The 20,421-nt window shown below is 42.0% G+C and overlaps 1 long non-coding RNA gene across 3 annotated transcripts in view; it reads left to right on the plus strand.

The window, feature by feature from the left end:
- LOC141240292 (uncharacterized) overlaps positions 1-20,421 on the plus strand; it is a 149,878-nt gene that overhangs the window by 91,575 nt on the left and 37,882 nt on the right. For 2 of the 3 annotated variants that reach the window (XR_012305559.1, XR_012305558.1), the window contains 2 exons: positions 2,491-2,569; positions 3,650-4,638. This is a non-coding gene — a long non-coding RNA (uncharacterized lncRNA). Of the gene's footprint in view, positions 1-2,490; positions 2,570-3,649; positions 4,639-20,421 lie in introns of those variants that run through there. The other variant, XR_012305560.1, reaches the window with a different exon arrangement.

Below are 20,421 nucleotides of genomic sequence, written 5' to 3' on the forward strand. Positions count from 1 at the left end.
ATGCGCATGCGCCGACTCCTTCACTCTTGCCACGGTGTCCGGCGAGAAGAGAGGCACCGCGGCAACACTCTTCCTGGTCAGGTAAATATGTAAGTATGGCGCCGGAGATCGCGGTATTCGTTCAGTGTCCACTCATACCGTGATCTCCAGTGCCATACACTCCTCTTACCTGTAACGGCTCTATGCGTTCTTCTGTCTGGAGCCAGACTGCACATCACGCATGCGCAGTCTATAGAGGTTTCAGACAGAGGGACACTTGCAGAGTTATATTATAGATTCCCATTACATCCCCTTGCACCAGGTCCACCTTTCCATATGTGATGGGCTGGAGGCTACTGAAATGGTGCACAGTTTGGAGCGACTGTGGGGTAAGTACAGTGACTAAGGAATATGACCGTTCTCAACATGAACTGTGATATGCAGGGAATTTAGTGGAGGAGACTATACTGGGGTTACAGAGCAGTAGCTGATGATGTTAGCCCTATCCCATGTGTGAAGTAGTGCTTTTGCTTCAAAAGCATCCAGCAACTAGAAGAGTTAACACAATCACAGGGACAGGAAGTGGTTTGCTTCAGAAGCATCCAGCAACTAGAGGGGTTAACACAGTCACAGGAAACAGGGAGTGGTTAGCAGATCCCCAGGGCGATTGTGGGGAACTTGTTTACTATTCTGGCAGCAACCAAAGGGATGAGTGGTGTGTGATCTGTCTCTCACAGAAGTTCAGGCAAGTGAACCATAATGGATCAAGATTCCAGTACAGAGTGAAGCTGGGAAAAGGTCAGAATCACATTGTACTGCTAGCTGAGGAAGTCTATCATCGGGCAAGAAGATAAAGACTGGAAGGAATTGTGTCACAGGGATCATCTCCCTCACCAAACCCTCCCCCCTCCTCCATCTCACTGTACTATAAAGAATGCTGTTGATTTCTGTGCCTTTGTGAAGAAGCTGTTTAATGTTGAAGAAGGACTTGATTTGTACTGGCTGTGCTTCTATATTAAATTCTACTGTTCACCTGATCATGAGGACTCTGTCAAGTGTGTCTGTGCCAGCAAGTGAATACATCTTATGCCTGAGAAAGCTGCAATGTATGGACGCTCTGAGTAACTGTTATCCCAGGATTCCAAGAATTCATGAGACCTGTCTCACCCCAATCTAAACCTAGCAGCATGCACGTAACTCATGTACAACATGTGGTTGATGATGTGGTGCATATTGGGGCAGTGACATTAGTTCGGGAAAGCCATATGACAGATGGCCATAACATCACTGTCATGATGGGAAAGAATCGGCAGCGAGATCATGTGACCCAACTCCCCACAAAAAAAAAGTTGAATTAACTCTAAATTCCTTGCCATGTGCATATTCACTACAGCAGTCAAAAATTAAATTAGTCACAGCGGAATGAATAGAATATAAAGAAGACACAGACACAATGAATAGAGTTTATTAATTTATTTTTATTCTCATCTATTATCAAATTTAGTTACATTTTTCATCCAGTGCCATTTAAAGGATTTACTGCATAAAAAGTATATGAACCAGAGGAAGGCAAAACAACCCCATGTGTGGGGAAAAATTCCTTCCTGACCCCAAGCAGTGGCGATCGGCTAGTCCCTGGTTCACTGCAGTGTCAGCTCTGGATGGGACCCTGTCACACCTTTACATGGAATATTTTATATGAATCTAACACATATATGTCTATCTTATCTTTATATCTAGGCTATTTAATGCTTATGTCTAACCTTTAATGCTTATGTCTAACCAAGGGCACACTACACTGGTCGATTTTTGGGAATTGGGGTTTACCTATACTTATTACATACCTATGCTTATCCTTTCTTACATATACTTTACTTAACTATGCTTATCCTTTTTTATTTTTTATTGAATGCTAAATATATTTATCCCTTTTTATCAGCACTTATCCTTTTTTACCTATTCTAATCCTTTCCCACTTATAATTCTCCTCTTTTACCTATACTTATCTTTTTTTTATTAAATTTTAAATATACTTCTTCATTACTTATTCTTATCCTTTTTTACCTATACTTATCTTACCTACACTTTTTTATCTATACTAATCCTTTTATTTCCTAAACTTACCTATGCTTCGTTTTTTGCCTATATTTATCCTTTTTTATCTAAACTTATTCTTCTTTACCTATACTTACATATGCTTATCCTTTTTAACCTATAAATATACCTTCTTGCCTATTTTAAATCCTTTTTTGTCTACACTTATCCTTTCTTCTTACCAATACTTATACTTTCTTACTTATAGATGCCTATATTTATTCTTTCTTACCTATATTTACCTATACTTATACTTTCTTACCAATACTTACCTATAGTTATTCTATCTTACTTAGACTTATTATTTTTTTCCTATACTTATCCTCTTGCACCTACACTTATCCTTACTTATATTTTCTTACTTATATTTACCTATACTTATCCTTTCTTATATTTACCTACACTTATCATTTATAGATATATCTATGTGGAGGTTCCTGATGATGTTGGACGTCCTATCTTCTGGTCTTCTCTCCATGGTCTTCTGGAAGCTCAGGTACACAGCTTGCTCTGAGATTATTGAGCTGGTGTCTTGTTGAGGGTTTTCTAGTTGACAAATGAAAACCCTCTGAACATGGCCTGGTCCTTTGGTGTTATAGATAATGCAGCCTCTGCCGCTTGGATCTTGTCAAGCTTAAAAGCACGGAATCTGGGTTTAGGCTTAGTTGGCTATAGAAAAGATACAGAAAAAAGTAATGGTGAACTTGGTGACTAATCAAAACAGTCTTGACTTGAAGTATTGAAAAAAATGGCTCAATATTAAATGAATGTTTTCAAATGTAAATAAAATATCTTAGAGACAACACCAGCACCATGAGTATTGCAGCTCCAGTCGAGTCACTTCAAACAGCTGCAGTGCCACTAATCATCTCTATGACCAATCATACTTCTGTCTCATCATGCATAGGATGCAGAATTATGTGCAGGTAGTACGAGAAGTTTCTAAATAAGTACAATCTGTACTTATTACTTCAACTCTGAACACTTTGACCTGTTAACAGACTCTTTCCAAATTGGTCTAGCTCCATCAGTCATTTGTTTTTAAAAAATGTGTTCATATTTTTTGTTTTATTTTTTCTTCTAGTCAAAATCACCAGTGGAGACTATAAAAAGGAGAATTATTATTGAAAAATGTAAACTAATCTTCTTTAGATGCACTTCCAGGTTTGCCTGAAAAGTTATCAAAATTTTGTGAACTGGTCCTTATGGAGAGCTCATTTAAATTTATTTTTAGCCAAGAATCTTCTTCTTTAGCTACAGCTGCAGATCCCTTTGCAATGCTTTGCCAGATTAAATGGCTTGCACCTGACAGAACATATGACTAGTTATTTATTTGCATATAACCTGCAAGAGTCTGAGAGAAGTACAATACTATAGACTAGATATGCACACTAATAAATTAAATAGTCCAACCAGCCCAGTCGTCTATAATAGTAATGTAAAGATTAGCGCTGTCTAAATCATTTTCCAACCCTGACCTTAAACATAATGTATCACAGAGCCCAAAGCGTGGAAGCTTGTGGGAGAGTATCTTATTCAGATCCATGTAACAATTCTGTACATTCACTTACTACAGGGATGTATGGTGGGGCCATCCTAAGGGCTTCCACTGAGACCCAATCGATTCGCTGGAAGAAGGGGTGTTCTCGGATGTTACTATTGACTCCTAATCGCTGGACAGGATCTTCCTGGAGGAGCTGTTCAATGATGTCCTTGGCGCCGGAGGAAGATTCATCAAAGAGTGTTGGATGGTAATTACACTCACTGGTCAGCATTTCGTTTAAGATGACTCCAAACGAATACCAGTCTACTCCGGCGTTATACTCCTCCATGTCCAGGATCTGCCATAGAGAAGCATTATTAGTAGTGCTACCTCTTGTATGTCACCGTACTTATATGTCACTCATATTATTATGTGATTCTACAGTAAATGACAGGAAGTCTTATTACTTAATCAAGAGACAAAAAGTATCTCTCATAATTATGCGCCATAAATTAAATTAATAAAGGTTATTAAAAATCAGAATGAATGTAATATGTATGATTGTGATGGCACACACAACACTCAGCTCAGTGTATTACTGGCTCAGACTTTTACCTCTTCACCCTGGGTGATTTTTCATTTTTTCGCCCCCTTCTTACAATAGCTTTATTTTTTATCTACATAACCATATGAGGGCTTGTTTATTGCGGGACGAGTTGTACTTTTGAAGGACACCATTGATTTTATCATGTGATGCACTTGAAAGTGGTAAAAAAAAAATCAAATGTATTAAAATTGCAAAAAAAGTTCAATTTCAATATTTTTTTTTACATTTTATTTTATTTAGCATGTTCACTATAAATCTGATCTGGCAAAATGATTATCGAGGTCAGTACAATTACGCAGATACTAAACGTGATTAAATTTTTACTGATACCATTTTGAGGTAGATACAATGTTTTGATCACCTCTTATTGCATTTTATTAAAATGTTGCAGAGTGATCGGACTTTTACCAACACAGCAATACCAGATATGTGTATTTTTACTTTTTTAATGTTTTTTTTATTTTTAATGGGGCAAATGGGTGGGTGATTTGAACTTTTCTGTGTTTTTTAGTTTCCTCATATTTGTAAAAACATTTTTTACTTTTTACTGTATTTATTAGTCCCTTTAGGGGAATTAAAGCTGCGACTGTCTGATTGCTGATGCACTGCTATGTATAGTTAAAATCACAATCTCCAATTAAATCAGCCATCATCAGCCGGAAAAGATGCGGGCTCGGCGTGCGACCCCGCATCAAAGGCAGGGACGTGACATATGACCAACATGTATGCCATATGTCATGAAGGGGTTACTTTTATATTGTTGATCAGAACAGGTCATCAATATAAGATTGGTGGAACACCCGGCAGTCCCACTGATTAGCTGTTATCTCCTCCGCCGGTGGTTGAAAATAACGAATAAACAGAGGTCACAGCTCCGTTTACTGGTTAGTGGCAGCTGCTGGTATTACATATTAGCCCCTACTGAAATGAACACGGACTGATCTACAGATCTCGGTCCTGACCAATATACAGTACAGAGGTGCGATGTTCTGCTCTGATTACATCAGGTTGCAGTCAGAGATAAGAACAGCTAATCAGTGTGATCGGTCCCCCAATGATTTTATATTGATGAACTAGCCTAAATAAAGCTCATCAATGTGAAAGTATCCAAAGACCTTCTAAACACAAAAAATAAAAACATTCTATTCTCACCTCAGGAGCCATGTAACCCATGGTCCCAGCGAAACCGGTGGCTGTTCGGTCTCCATGCATGTTTTCAAGTGCGAGACCGTAATCCGTGATCTTAATGTGGCCCGTATCAGCCACCAGGATGTTCTCGGGCTTTAGGTCTCTGAAAGAAAAAATAAAAGTAACCTGAGTATAAAGTAAGTGTCCTTATATCGGTGGTCATATGATGACATTCGTGAATAAACATATTTTCTCTTCCTGCTGCACTTTCCTCATTTGAGAACTCCTTTACAGTATGCCCTAACTGTATCACTGTAGGGATCACTGTATTATATGTGACGGCCGCTCAGCTGCAGCTTCCTGACAGTGATACCAGATAGGACTACTAGACCCCAGTTACAGGACATCAGTCTGCGGATCACCAGGGTTGAGGAGCTGAGTGCAGCCAAGCTTTAAGGGCTTGTACACATGACCGTATTTTTGGAAAGAGTGTGATCTGACAAAACATCGGATAGCACTTTGACCAATATTATTCTATGGGCCCGTGTACATGTCCGATTTTCTCCTCGGACCGATCGCAGCATGCCCGATTTGGAGAGAATATACGCTGGTGTGACCCAGCCTCAGGCTGAGTTCACACGATGCGTATTTCATGCGTTTCCGCGGCGTTTTTGCAGTTGCGTAAACGCCGCGGAAACGCATGAAAAACGCATGGTAGAAGGGAAGCAATGTTCCCCAATGGAAATCCGCATGTGCTGTGCCCATGATGCGGATTTTTCCGCAGCGTGAACGCTGCGGTCAAAAATCCGCAGCATGTCAATTAATTTCGCGGAAACGCGGCGATTTCGCCGCCATTGACTTACATTAGAATGCGCCAATTCCGCAAGACAGCATCTGTACTTGCGCTATTGGCGCGTTCTAATATGCGGATGGTACCCGAGTGTGGAGGAGAGGAGAGTCTCATCCACACCCAGGTACCATTAAAAAAGCTGTAAAAAAAGAATAAAATAAAAAATAAATGTATTCTTACCTTCTGTCGGCCCGCACAGCGCTCCCGCTTGGTTCCCGGCACTTGCAGTGAGTTGTAGGACGCACTTGCAGTGAGTTGTAGGACCTGCGCGGACGTCAGAGTCATGTGACGGGTCACGTGACGCTGATGTCGGCAGGTCTTTCAATTCAAAGTTGCCGGCAGCCGGGAACTTTGTAAAGCAGGACAGCGCGGGCCATCGGAGGTAAGTATATACACTCTCTCGGGTCACACTATATAAATCCATGCTGTTTGCATGGATTTATATAGTGTGACCTAGTTGTCAAGCACTTTCCAGGTGATGCTAAAATCGCCTGGAAAGCGCTTGTCAATCTGCATGCGGAAACGCATGTGAATCTGCATGTGGATCCGCATGTATTCTGCAGGAAAAACGCATGCACAATCTGCATGCGTTTTTTCTGCCAGGGAGATGCAGAAATGATGCAGAAATTTTCTGCTTCATTTCTGCATCGTGTGCACATACCCTCACACTGACTACATTACCTGTGGATGACGCCCTTAGAATGGAGGAACTGGATCCCACACACTAGTTCGGCGGCATAAAATCTGACAAGGAGAAAATTAATAAGTATCAGATCCCATAAATAGTAAACTTAGGAATTGATATTAGTCAATAGGAGCATCATTCTATATTATTCTGTCATTGGACAATTTTCTTTCATTATTCTAAGCATTTTCATTTCAGATACTTTACACAACAATGAGAATGAATCTGAGCTCTTGACTGTTATAAAGTATTTCCACATTCAGAAGTAGAGAAAATCTCAGGAGTCAGGACCTGACATGTCAGGAGTGGAAGTAACACTGTGACCTACAGTATCTAACTGCCCTTTTATATACAACGTAACTTAGAGGTTTTTTTTAAGAGGTTATCTGGTCTCAGAAGAAAAGTCTGCAGTCACTCTATGTATGGGCATTGCACACTTACACGATTTGGCAGTCTGCCATCATGTAGAGTGATTGCTGACTTTTCTTCTGAGACCGGACAACTCCTTTAACACATTACCTGGCACTGGTGATGTCAAGCGGCCCCTTCCTGTGTAGAAGTTGGTAAAAGTCCCCGCAGCTCATGAATTCCATACCAAGAAAAACATTCATCTGTAACATGGAACATTCTCATTTATTATACAGTAAAGGCAAATACACAATTCAGTACTTTAAGGGGGTTTCCATCCAAGAAAGTTAAAGTATATTGCAAAGATATGTAGTCACTCAATAAAAAGGTGGTTTAACTGCTGCGACCCATAAAATTCTAAACCATGATATAGAATATATTAATAAATTTAGAAATTCTTGTTTCAACCAATGTTTGGTAATAATTATTTTTCATTTAATTATAGACATAGTGTCACGGATGTGTCAGGTGTGACAGACAGTCGCTCTGGATCCAGCTGTAGAAGGTCACTGCGCTTGGCATTGCAGACACCTTCTTAATCCTCTCATCTCTGCAGTATAGTTATATCCTTCGCCCTTCAGGACCCAGCAGCGACCTCCACCTTCTGCTGCTGATTGACACACCCTTGCTTGGTAGTTAAAAACTCTCAGTTTCTCCAGAGACTCGCCAGTGATGGCACTATGTACCTCTGTACAGGCTTGGAGTACTAGCAGTCAGCCAATCTCATTTTTGGTGCTCTTGGGGGACAGTTGGTGTTATCTTTCTGCTGTCTGCTCAAGCTAATTGTATCCCCTTTGTTTGTTTACCTTGTTGTCTTTAGTTTGTAGTGGGGCCTGACTAGTGCTCACCCTGTCCCCTCCCTATCTAGGGCCTAGCTCTAGGGACATTCAGGGCTCAGGTTCCTGCTCAGCGATATGTGCAGAACCTATATAGGGACGATAGGGTAGGCAGGGTGATATTAGATCTGCATAGGGGTCTCCACTCCTCCTTGCCCTAGTTGTTGGGCTCCCCCTATTCTTCCCGTTGTTGTACACTTATTCCTTCCCTCACCTTGATTGATACATAGGCCCAGATTCATAATTTGCATTTTTTTAATCACTTTCCTGTCTTGTCTTGCCGTATTTGTTGCTGATTTTGGTGCTAAATTCTTCAAAATGGCGCACACGATTAAAGAATTTGGTGAAAAGTCAAAAATAGTCTTGTTTCTGCCTTGAACTGTTTTTGCAACTTTTTGGCCTCAAAAATCACACAAATTGCAAATTGGCCCAAAAATTTGGCCAAAAAACTGGCTTTCTCAAAAAATACGCCAAGGGGGACTGAAATGAAGGCTGTGTCATATTTGCGACTTCACAATTGATGATTTAGATAAAATCATCTGGAATCACTAAACTCTGGCAAAAAAAAGTGGAAAAGCAGGCAAGCTCATATAAAATAGACTTCAAAAAAGGCGCTAATAAAGTGAAGAATTGAGTTCAAACAAAAGAAGGGGCAAAACCAGACAAAAAACAGACGTAAAGGCAATGATGAATCAAGGACATAATGTTATCTCTCTGTTTTGTATAAAGCTGCTATACAGTAGCTGTTTTCTGTGCATTCTGTTTCCCAAAAAGTGGAATGAGGCTGTATGACCACTATGCGTTTTTTACGCATTTCCGCAGCAGAAACGCTTAAAAAACGCTTGGTAGAAAGTCTGCAATGTTCCCCAATGATAATCTGCTTGTGCTGTGCACATGCTGCGGAAATTTCCGCTGCGGATTATCATTGCCGAAAAATCCGCAGCACTGCCAATTATTTCGCGGAATCGCGGCGATTTTGCCGCCATTGACTTGCATTGAATCGCTTAATATCCGCATGACTACATGTGTACATGCGGATATTAAGCGATTCAATGTGTGAATGGTACCCGGGTCTGGAGAAAAGGAGACTCTCATCCAGACCCGGGTAACATAGTACCTGCAAAAAAAAAAGAATTTAAAATAAAAAAATACATTATACTCACCTTCCGATGGGCCCCGGTCTCCATAGCGATGCGTCCTGGCTCCCACGCTGACGTTGACAGTCGCGTGACCTGTCACATGACTAAATGACGTCATGGAAGATGGAAGGTCCTTTTACACAACCGCGAGACACCAGGGAGACTGGACGCATCGGATAAGGAGACCGGGGGCCATCGGAAGATGAGTATATGTTTTTGTTTGTTTTTTTACCATTTTTATTCTTTATTTTAACTAACTTGGTCACACTATATAAAAATCAATGACAGTTGCATCGATTTATATAGTGTGACCAAGCTGTCAAGCACTTTCCAAGTGATGCTAAAATCGCTTGGAAAGCGCTCGACAACCCGCATGCGAAATCGCATGTGAAAAACGCTTCACATACGCTTGTCCCTGGCAGGAAAAACGCATGTAAAATCCGCATGTACAATCCGCATGTGTTTTTTCTGCCAGGGAGATGCAGAAACGCTCAGGAAAAATCCGGAGCATTTCTGCATCGTGGGCACTTAGCCTAAAAGACAGTTATAAAGTCCTGTGTACTTTATAATAATACTAAAGTAAAGTCCAGGCTATGCAGAAAAAAACAGCTATGTTAATAACAACAACAAAGCAATGAGTCTTGTAAAACAGCAACACAAAAAATATTTGTTTGTTTTTTTGTTTGGTTTTATTTTTTCACTATGTTAATGTAGCAAAACATAAAAATTATATAAATCTGTTTTTTCCATAATCCTAAAGACCCTGAGAATAAAGTTAACATATTATGTAAGTAGCATAAAACCCCCAAAATACTAACATACTTGCTATTTTTTTCAATCCAACCCTAGAAAATGAATAAATGTTATCCAGTACAATATGTGCACTCTAAAATGGTGCAATTAAAAATACAACACGTCATGCAAAATTAAATATAGACTTTCAAACAACTATAGTGATAGAAGTATAGAAAAGTTGCACTTTTAGGTTATGTGCCCATGATGCAGAAATGCTGCATATTTTTTCCACTTCTCCCTGGCAGGAAAAATGCATGCGGATTTTACATGCGTTTTTCCCGCCAGGTAGAAGAGTTTGTCAAGCATTTTTCCATGCATTTCTGCATGCGGGTTATCAAGCGCTTTTCCAAGCGATTTTAGCATCACTTGGAAAGTGCTTGACAACTTTGTCACACTATATAAATCCAGGCAACCGGCATGGATTTATATATTGTGACCAAGTAATAGTTAAAAAAAAGAATAGGAATGGTAAAAAATAAAAAATAATGATTATACTTACCTTCCGATGGCCCCTGGTGTTTTCTCCGCTCCGTCCGGTCTCCCCGGTGTCTCGCGGTAGTGTGAAAGGACCTGCGATTACGTCATTGAGTCATTTGACAGGTCCTCACACCACCGCAAGGCGAGCAAGAGACCGGGCGCATCGCTGAGGAGGCCGGGGGACATCAGAAGGTGAGTATGATCTTTATTTTTTTAATTTTAAATTCTTTTTTTTTACAGGTTCTATGGTACCCGGGTCTGGAGGAGAGTCTCCTCTTCTCCAGCCCCGGGTACCATCCGCACATTGAAACGCTTAATATCCGTGTGTGCAAATGTGCTGACACGGATATTAAGCGATTCAATGCAAGTCAATGGCGGCAATTACGCTGCGTGTCCGCAAAATTAATGGACATGCACAGCACATGCGGATTATTATTGGGGACCATGGGGCACGTATAACCAAGCGTTTAAGCGTTTTCGCTGTGGAAATTCTGCGGCAAAAATGCTTGAAAAACGCATAGTGGGCACGCAGCCTAAGACTGCAGAGATGAAAAAAAAAATGAAAATTGCTGCTCTCTTACAGCCTCTGCTCCTTCTTTATGGGGATAAAGGGGTTGTTCAGGTTAGGAAAAAGACTTGCTTTTCTTCCAGAAAAAAAGTATTTCTGCCCATGAGCTGCACCTGGTATTTCAGCTTAGCCACATTCAAGATTATACAGAACCATTTTGCTCTGAACATTAATACCCCGTACATCACCTCTGTAGAGTTTGTCCCTGGCAGAGGTATTGTCCATTGAGCAGTGAAGCTTGTAGTGCATGCAGTGACATTTGTTAAAGGGGTTTTCCACTCTTATGATGTACCTATCCTTAGAATAGGTCATTAATATCAGTTTTGTGGGGGTCCGATCAGCTGCTACCATCTCTGCCAAAAGCCGGATGTAAACAGTGTACAGAGCAAACAAGGTTTAGTGGTCGCTCCTGGTACAGCAGGATAGCTCCTATTTAGGCAAATAGGTCATCAACATAAGAGAAGTGGCCACTAAGTAGTCACAATTCTACCTTGGTCTGGAATCCAAAGTCCGCGTGGACGAGGAAGGGGCTTCCAGATGCCAGCTGAAGAACTCGCCTCTCCACCATGACATCCAGCCTATCACCTCCGGCTAGCAGGGCTCTTTTGCTGATGATCTTAATAGCAAATTCTTGGCGGGTTAAAGTATCTTCCGCCATCAGGACCTTTCCAAAGCTTCCGATGCCGAGCACATGGTGGAATAATAATCTCTCTTTGATGGAATGAGAGATTGTGCTGGAGCTGGATGGCCGAACACCGCTGCATCCTATCAGGGGAGAAAAATAGGAAATATTACAATAAATCTAACATTTACAGGACATTATTTAGACTGAGGAAATCTTCTGTTCTAAGTAAAGCTTGTACTTCATTTTATAAATTGTCTTAATGGATTTTATTAGTAAGAAACTTAGTATTCATGTAATCAATCTGACATAGTTTTGTCTGTTAAAGAGGAGAAGTCATAAAATAATTCCATTTCCATTATACACTTGGTTGTGATTAGGTTGAACAATATGAACATTTAAAGGGTTTTTCCATAATGACACTTATCACTAGCGACAAATCGCATAGATTTTACCAGGACATTCGATTTACAGTGAATTTATACTCCTCAAATTCAATTTCCTTTATTAAGCTCTGGAGTACTGGGGTGTGGAAAGACTCCCAAAGCATAGTAAAGGTAAGATGTAGAAAAAAAGAACCCAAAAAACTAATACTCACCTCACTTCTCACCTTTCCTGCTCTCTGTCCCCCGCAAGGTCCTTGTCGCTGCTCCTTACCACCAGAGTGCACTGATGGAATCCGGTCATCTTCACACTAAGACAGGACTTCTGGCCGTGACTAGGCCTGGGATGTCCTTGCATGTGCGAAGGAATTTCCCGGGCCTACTCGCAGCTGGAAGTTCTGGTCTAGAGTCACGAAGCAAGTCATGATGTTAAGACATGCGCCACGATCTTACGATGAGCGCTCTAGACCAGGACTTTCAGACACAGGGACATCCAGGGTCTACTCCCAACCTAGTGTGAAGAGGCGTCAGTGCACGTTGATGGTAAGTAGAGGTGTTGAGGACCGTACGGGAGAGAATGAGTAGCAGAGACATTCGTTTTTTAACCTTTTGTCGCCCCTGTACAGTTCAACAAGATGGTGGCCACCATTTTGCTGAATTCCTACAAGCTACAAAAATATGGAAAAGAATACTGATTTTTGTAAAATTCAACTTCACTTGAATAAATTATCCATTCTCTACTTATCACCTTTTCTGGGACCCTCATGATCACTAGAACAAGACACCTGCAGTCGACCAGTGCGAGGGCATTTGATAGGGTGGGGGTGAAACATGCGCACGGTCGGACTGGGGTGTCTGGGGCCCACAGGGAAAATTGACTCTAAGGACCCACCCTACAGCTATATGCAAATACCTGTTATCCGTTACCCCTGTTATAGTGGAGCGTCGCCTGTAAAACACAGGCAGCTCCTGCACATCTACTGTGCACCATTATAACTGGGATGTACAATTCTGGTAGTTTATATTACAGGGGTTCTTTGATGAAAACAAGTTATCACCAATTCACAGGTTAGGTAGGAGATATCTTATTGATCGGTGGAATCCGACCATTGGAAACCGCACCGATCTGAAGAATGGGGAACTTTTATCCCTGACAGGACACTTTTATGTCCATTTTAAAATGGAGCTGCATGTGGGATATCTGACCGCAGCTCCATTTATTCTCTTTGGGGCTTCCAGAAAAAAACAATAGCAGAGCTCGCAGCCACTGAGGGAATGAATGGATCGGTGGTCGAGTTGCCCATGAGCTCCAGGGGAGGAGTCCTGAGGAGATAATTTGCATATTCCCACTGCATTTTGGGGTAAGTGAAGAGTCTCCGCGAGCTCAAAGAACACTGGATTTTGGCTGCTGGAGCTGAAAAGAGGACATCGGTAAACCAGGGGAGGAGTCCTGAGGAGATAATTTGCATATTCCCACTGCATTTTGGGGTAAGTGAAGAGTCTCCGCGAGCTCAAAGAACACTGGATTTTGGCTGTTGGAGCTGAAAAGAGGACATCGGTAAACCAGGGGAGGAGTCCTGAGGAGATAATTTGCATATTCCCACTGCATTTTGGGAACATTAACAATAAGAACATGGAAGAGTCCAGGAGCCATTTGGTGAGCTGCATATCCTGCTACATGTTCACAGACTTGCCAGTGGAAAAGCCAAACTTCACATGCCAGAAATGCAAGCTTGTGTCCCTGTTGGAGGAAAAGTTGCGAAATCTAGAAGAGAGGTTAACTACCTTGAAAATCATTAAGGAAGGTGAAGAGTTCTTAGACAGAGCAGAATTATCTCTTCATGATTCAGAAAGAGAAGAAATTCGAACTGCACCTGACGAAACAGAGGAATGGAAGCATGTGACCCACAGAAGCAGGAGGATCGAGAGGCAGTCAGCACCCATACTGCTCAGGAACCAGTACCAGGCTCTCACGCAGGAGAACCATGAAGAAATACAGCAAAATAAGACTTTGCCAGCAATGAATAACCTTGTAAGCCCTCAGAATCCTCCTGGATGGAGAAAGAAGAATGTTGTGAAGAAAAAACGGAGAGTGGTGGTCATGGGGGATTCCCTGTTAAGAGGAACAGAGGCCGCTATCTGCAGACCAGACATAACCTCAAGAGAAATGTGCTGTCTTCCAGGAGCAAAAATTAAAGATGTGTCGGACAGGATATCAAGACTCTTCAGACCTACAGATCACTACCCATTCCTGCTAATACATGTGGGGACAAATGACACCGCAAGAAAGGACCTGGAAACCATCTGCAGTGATTTTGAAGACTTAGGCAAGAAAGTGAAAGAATTGGGAGCGCAGGTGGTCTTCTCATCCATCCTCCCAGTGGATGGCCATGGAACAATGAGGTGGAATAAGATTCTACAGGTGAACAACTGGCTACGTCGATGGTGCCGTCAACAAGGATTTGGATTTCTGGATCACGGAATGAATTACCTATACGATGGACTACTTGCTAGAGATGGGGTGCACCTTACGAAGACTGGAAAACATGTATTTGGAAGTCGCCTTGCTACACTCATCAGAAGAGCTTTAAACTAGAACAATGTGGGAAGGGAAGCAAAAGGCCAGAAAAAGCCATACAGCTGACAAATACTATTGAGATCTCTGCTACTGGAAGTGGAAAGGAAGAACAAAGACAAAACAATTTAAATAATAAAAATATGGGAGGAAGAGAAACCAATCACAAACTAAAATGTTTTTATACAAATGCACAAAGCATGGGCAACAAACAAGGAGAATTGGAACTACTAATGCAGGAAAAGGAATATGATGTCATTGGAATCACTGAAACTTGGTGGGACGATACACATGATTGGAATAAAAGGCTAAAAGGATACAACTTATTTGCAAGAAACAGACTTGATAAACGAGGAGGAGGTGTCGCATTGTATGTTAGAAAAGCGTATATCTGCACAGAGATTGAAGCTTCAGAGACTGGGAGTTCTGTGGAAACTGTTTGGGTAAGAATACAAGGAGAGAACAACGGAAAGGACACCATTGTAGGCATTTACTACAGGCCACCTGGGCAAGCTGAAGATATGGATGAACTCTTTATGTATCAAATGACCAAGTTCTCCAAAAAATATGACGTAGTGGTCATGGGAGATTTCAACTATCCAGACATTTGTTGGGAATCTCTCTCAAGTAAAACTAACAGGTCAAGCAAATTCTTATCCTCTCTTGCTGACAACTTTATCTTCCAAAAGGTAGGGGAGAAAACAAGGGGATCTGCTACTTTGGATCTAATCCTTATAAACAGGGAGGAAATGGTTGAGGAGGTAAAGGTGGCTGGGACCCTAGGAGGCAGCGATCATGCTATTATAGAATTTTGGATAACTAGAGGAGGAAGACATGTGAAGACTCAAACTTCAAGGTTAGATTTTAGAAAGGCAGATTTTAAGAGACTCAGAAAGAGAATAGGAGGGATCCAATGGCTGGATGTCCTTAAGGACAAAAATGTCCAGGAAGGATGGGAAATTTTTAAAAATGAGATTCTCAAAGCACAATCGTTAACAATCCCGAAAAGTAGGAAGAATGGGAAGCATTTAAGGAAACCAGGATGGATGAACACAGAACTTAAACACATGCTAAAAAGAAAGAAAGAAATGTTTATTAAATGGAAAGAGGGAGGCATATCTAAAGAAGATTATAATGCAGTCTGCAGTTCCTGCAGGGCACGTATCAGGGTAGCTAAAGCTGACAATGAATTAAGGCTTGCAAGAGATGTCAAAAGCAATAAAAAAGGATTTTGGGGGTATGTCAAAAGTAAAAGAAAAGTCAAAGATGCTATAGGATTTTTACAGGATGAAAATGGAGAAATGGTAAGAGAGGATGTTGAGAAGGCCGAACTTTTTAATTCCTATTTTGCATCTGTTTTCTCTCAGAAAGAAAATGTAACATCAACTGATCTTCACTGTCCTTTTAAAGGAATAGAGGAATCCAAGTTATCTGTAAACAGAAAGATTGTGAGGGAATATTTAGCTAACATAAATGAGTTCAAGTCTCCAGGTCCAGATGAATTACACCCCAGAGTACTGAAGGAGATCGTAGAAGAAATTTTAGAACCACTCTCCATAATCTTTGAAAATTCTTGGAGAACAGGAGAAGTCCCAGAAGACTGGAGAAGAGCAAATGTTGTTCCTATCTTCAAAAAGGGGAAGAAGGTGGACCCAGGGAACTATAGGCCGGTGAGTCTGACTTCTATACCAGGAAAGATCTTTGAACAAATTATTAAACAACATGTATGTAAGTACATGGATAAGAATGAAGTGATTAACCAGAGTCAGCATGGGTTTGTAACTAACAAGTCATGTCAGACTAACTTAATTTCCTTCTATGACAGAATCACTGACTGGGTGGATCAGGGAAATGCTGTAGATATAGTATATCTTGACTTCAGCAAAGCATTTGACAAAGTATCTCACACCATCCTTATTGAAAAAATGACCAAGTATGCAATGGACCAGGCAACTGTTAGGTGGATTCATAACTGGCTTAGTGATCGGACTCAAAGGGTGGTTGTAAATGGCTTCACATCCAGCTGGATGAATGTCTCAAGTGGGGTACCACAGGGCTCCGTCCTGGGACCTGTATTGTTCAACATCTTTATCAATGATTTAGATGAAGGAATTGAGGGTAAACTGATTAAATTTGCTGATGACACAAAGCTAGGAGGGATAGCTAATACTAGAGAAGAGAGAGACAGGATTCAAAAAGACCTAAATAAACTGGAGCAGTGGGCAGCAACCAACAGAATGGTTTTTAACAGGGAAAAATGCAAAGTACTACATCTGGGCAATAAAAATGAAAAAAGCATATACAGAATGGGAGGAAAAGAGCTAAGCAACAGTACATGTGAAAAAGACTTAGGTATACTAATAGATCATAGACTGAGCATGAGTCAACAGTGTGATGCAGCAGCAAAAAAGGCAAATACAATTCTGGGATGTATTAACAGAAGCATACAGTCTAGATCACGTGAAGTCATTATCGGTCTTTACTCCTCTTTGGTCAGACCTCATCTGGAATACTGTGTACAGTTTTGGGCACCACATTTTAAAAAAGACATAGACAAACTGGAGCAAGTTCAGAGAAGAGCGACCAGAATGGTGACTGGTCTGCAAACCATGTCCTATGAGGAACGGTTGCAGGATTTGGGAATGTTTAGCTTGCAAAAAAGAAGACTGAGAGGAGACTTAATAGCTGTCTACAAATATGTCAAGGGCTGTCACATTGTAGAAGGATCATCTTTATTCTCATTTGCACAAGGAAAGACTAGAAGCAATGGGATGAAACTAAATGGGAGGAGACACAGATTAGATATTAGAAAAAACTTTTTGACAGTTAGGGTGATTAATGAGTGGAACAGGCTGCCACGAGAGGTGGTGAGTTCCCCTTCAATGGACGTCTTCAAACAGAGGCTGGACAGACATCTGTCTGAGATGATCTAGTGAATCCTGCTTTGAGCAGGGGGTTGGACCAGATGACCCAGGAGGTCCCTTCCAACTCTACCATTCTATGATTCCAGTCTAATGGGGAGAAAAACTTTACATTCTGCAGATAGGTGCAGGTCCCAGCAGTCAGACCCCCACCAATCAATAACTTTTAGGTCACGTTCACAGAATTTTTTCATCACTTATTTGTAAGCCAAAACCAGGATAGGAACAATCAGAGGAAAAGTATAATAGAATCACGTCACCACGTCTGTATTTATCACCCACTCATGGTTTTGGCTGACAAATATTGATGTAAAATCCTGACCAAATACTGAACGTGTGAATGTGGCCTTAGGATAAGCGATTATGTGTTTCCACTGGAGAACCTCTCTAAGTGCATATTTGCTATTGTGTAATAGACACAGGACAGGGAGGGGTTAAATGTCAATGTAATTAATCTCTATTGAAAATAAAGGATCTTATACTTATTGATATGAGAGAGAACAAGTGAATCCTCCAAACACAACGTAAACTCCTATACCAAGACCAATAATACCACATAGAAGGGGACAAATACCGTCACACTATGATCAGACCACATATTACCATCTTCTCCCCCCTCATCATGGACTCCTACGTAGCATCCTGTCCCTCCCAATCATGTGCCCCTATATAGCATCCTCTCCCTCATGTGCCCTTATATAGCATCATCTCCCTCATATGCCTCTATATAGCATCATCACCCTCATGTGCCCCTATATAGCAACCTCTCCCTCATGTGCCCCTATATAGCATCTTCTCCCTCATGTGCCCCTATATAGCATCATCTCCCTCATGTGCCCATATATAGCATCTTCTCCCTCATGTGCCCCTATATAGCATCTTCTCCCTCATGTGCCCTTATATAGCATCATCTCCCTCATATGCCTCTATATAGCATCATCACCCTCATGTGCCCCTATATAGCAACCTCTCCCTCATGTGCCCCTATATAGCATCCTCTCCCTCATGTGCCCCTATATAGCATCCTCTCCCTCATGTGCCCCTATGTAGCATCTTCTCCCTCATGTGCCCCTATATAGCATCATCTCCCTCATGTGCCCCTATATAGCATCATCTCCCTCATGTGCCCCTATATAGCATCATCTCCCTTATGTGCCCCTATATAGCACCCTCTCCCTCATTTGCCCCTATATAGCATCATCTCCCTCATGTGCCCCTATATAGTATCCTCTCCCTCATGTGCCCCTATGTAGCGTCATCTCCCTCATGTGCCCCTATATAGCATCATCGCCCTCATGTGCCTCTATATAGCATCCTCTCCCTCATGTGCCCCATATAGCATCCTCTCCCTCATGTGCCCCTATATAGCATCCTCTCCCTCATGTGCCCCTATATAGCATCAACTCCCTCATGTGCCCCTATATAGCATCCTCTCCCTCATGTGCCCCTATATAGCATTCTCTCCCTCATGTGCCCCTATATAGCATTCTCTCCCTCATGTGCCCCTATATAGCATCATCTCCCTCATGTGCCCATATATAGCATCTTCTCCCTCATGTGCCCCTATATAGCATCATCTCCCTCATGTGCCCCTATATAGCATCATCTCCCTCATGTGCCCCTATATAGCATCATCTCCCTCATGTGCCCCTATATAGCATCCTCTCCCTCATTTGCCCCTATATAGCATCCTCTCCCTCATGTGCCCCTATATAGTATCCTCTCCCTCATGTGCCCCTATGTAGCGTCATCTCCCTCATGTGCCCCTATATAGCATCATCTCCCTCATGTGCCCCATATAGCATCCTCTCCCTCATGTGCCCCTATATAGCATCCTGTCCCTCATGTGCCCCATATAGCATCCTCTCCCTCATGTGCCCCTATATAGCATCCTCTCCCTCATGTGCCCCTATATACCATCCTCTCCCTCATGTGCCCCTATATAGCATCCTCTCCCTCATGTGCCCCTATATAGCATCATCTCCCTCATGGGGCCCTATATAGTATCCTCTCCCTCATGTGCCCCTATGTAGCGTCATCTCCCTCATGTGCCCCTATATAGCATCATCTCCCTCATGTGCCCCTATATAGTATCCTCTCCCTCATGTGCCCCTATATACCATCCTCTCCCTCATGTGCCCCTATATAGCATTCTCTCCCTCATGTGCCCCTATATAGCATCATCTCCCTCATGTGCCCCTATATAGTATCCTCTCCCTCATGTGCCCCTATGTAGCGTCATCTCCCTCATGTGCCCCTATATAGCATCATCTCCCTCATGTGCCCCTATATAGCATCCTCTCCCTCATGTGCCCCTATATAGTATCCTCTCCCTCATGTGCCCCTATATACCATCCTCTCCCTCATGTGCCCCTATATAGCATTCTCTCCCTCATGTGCCCCTATATAGCATCATCTCCCTCATGTGCCCCTATATAGTATCCTCTCCCTCATGTGCCCCTATGTAGCGTCATCTCCCTCATGTGCCCCTATATAGCATCATCTCCCTCATGTGCCCCTATATAGTATCCTCTCCCTCATGTGCCCCTATGTAGCGTCATCTCCCTCATGTGCCCCTATATAGCATCATCTCCCTCATGTGCCCCTATATAGCATCCTCTCCCTCATGTGCCCTTATATAGCATCATCTCCCTCATATGCCTCTATATAGCATCATCACCCTCATGTGCCCCTATATAGCAACCTCTCCCTCATGTGCCCCTATATAGCATCCTCTCCCTCATGTGCCCCTATATAGCATCCTCTCCCTCATGTGCCCCTATGTAGCATCTTCTCCCTCATGTGCCCCTATATAGCATCATCTCCCTCATGTGCCCCTATATAGCATCATCTCCCTCATGTGCCCCTATA

Source organism: Phyllobates terribilis, unplaced genomic scaffold, assembly GCF_046119375.1.
Source record: "Phyllobates terribilis strain yellow unplaced genomic scaffold, ASM4611937v1 Scaffold_815__1_contigs__length_636389, whole genome shotgun sequence".
Lineage (NCBI taxonomy): Eukaryota > Metazoa > Chordata > Amphibia > Anura > Dendrobatidae > Phyllobates > Phyllobates terribilis.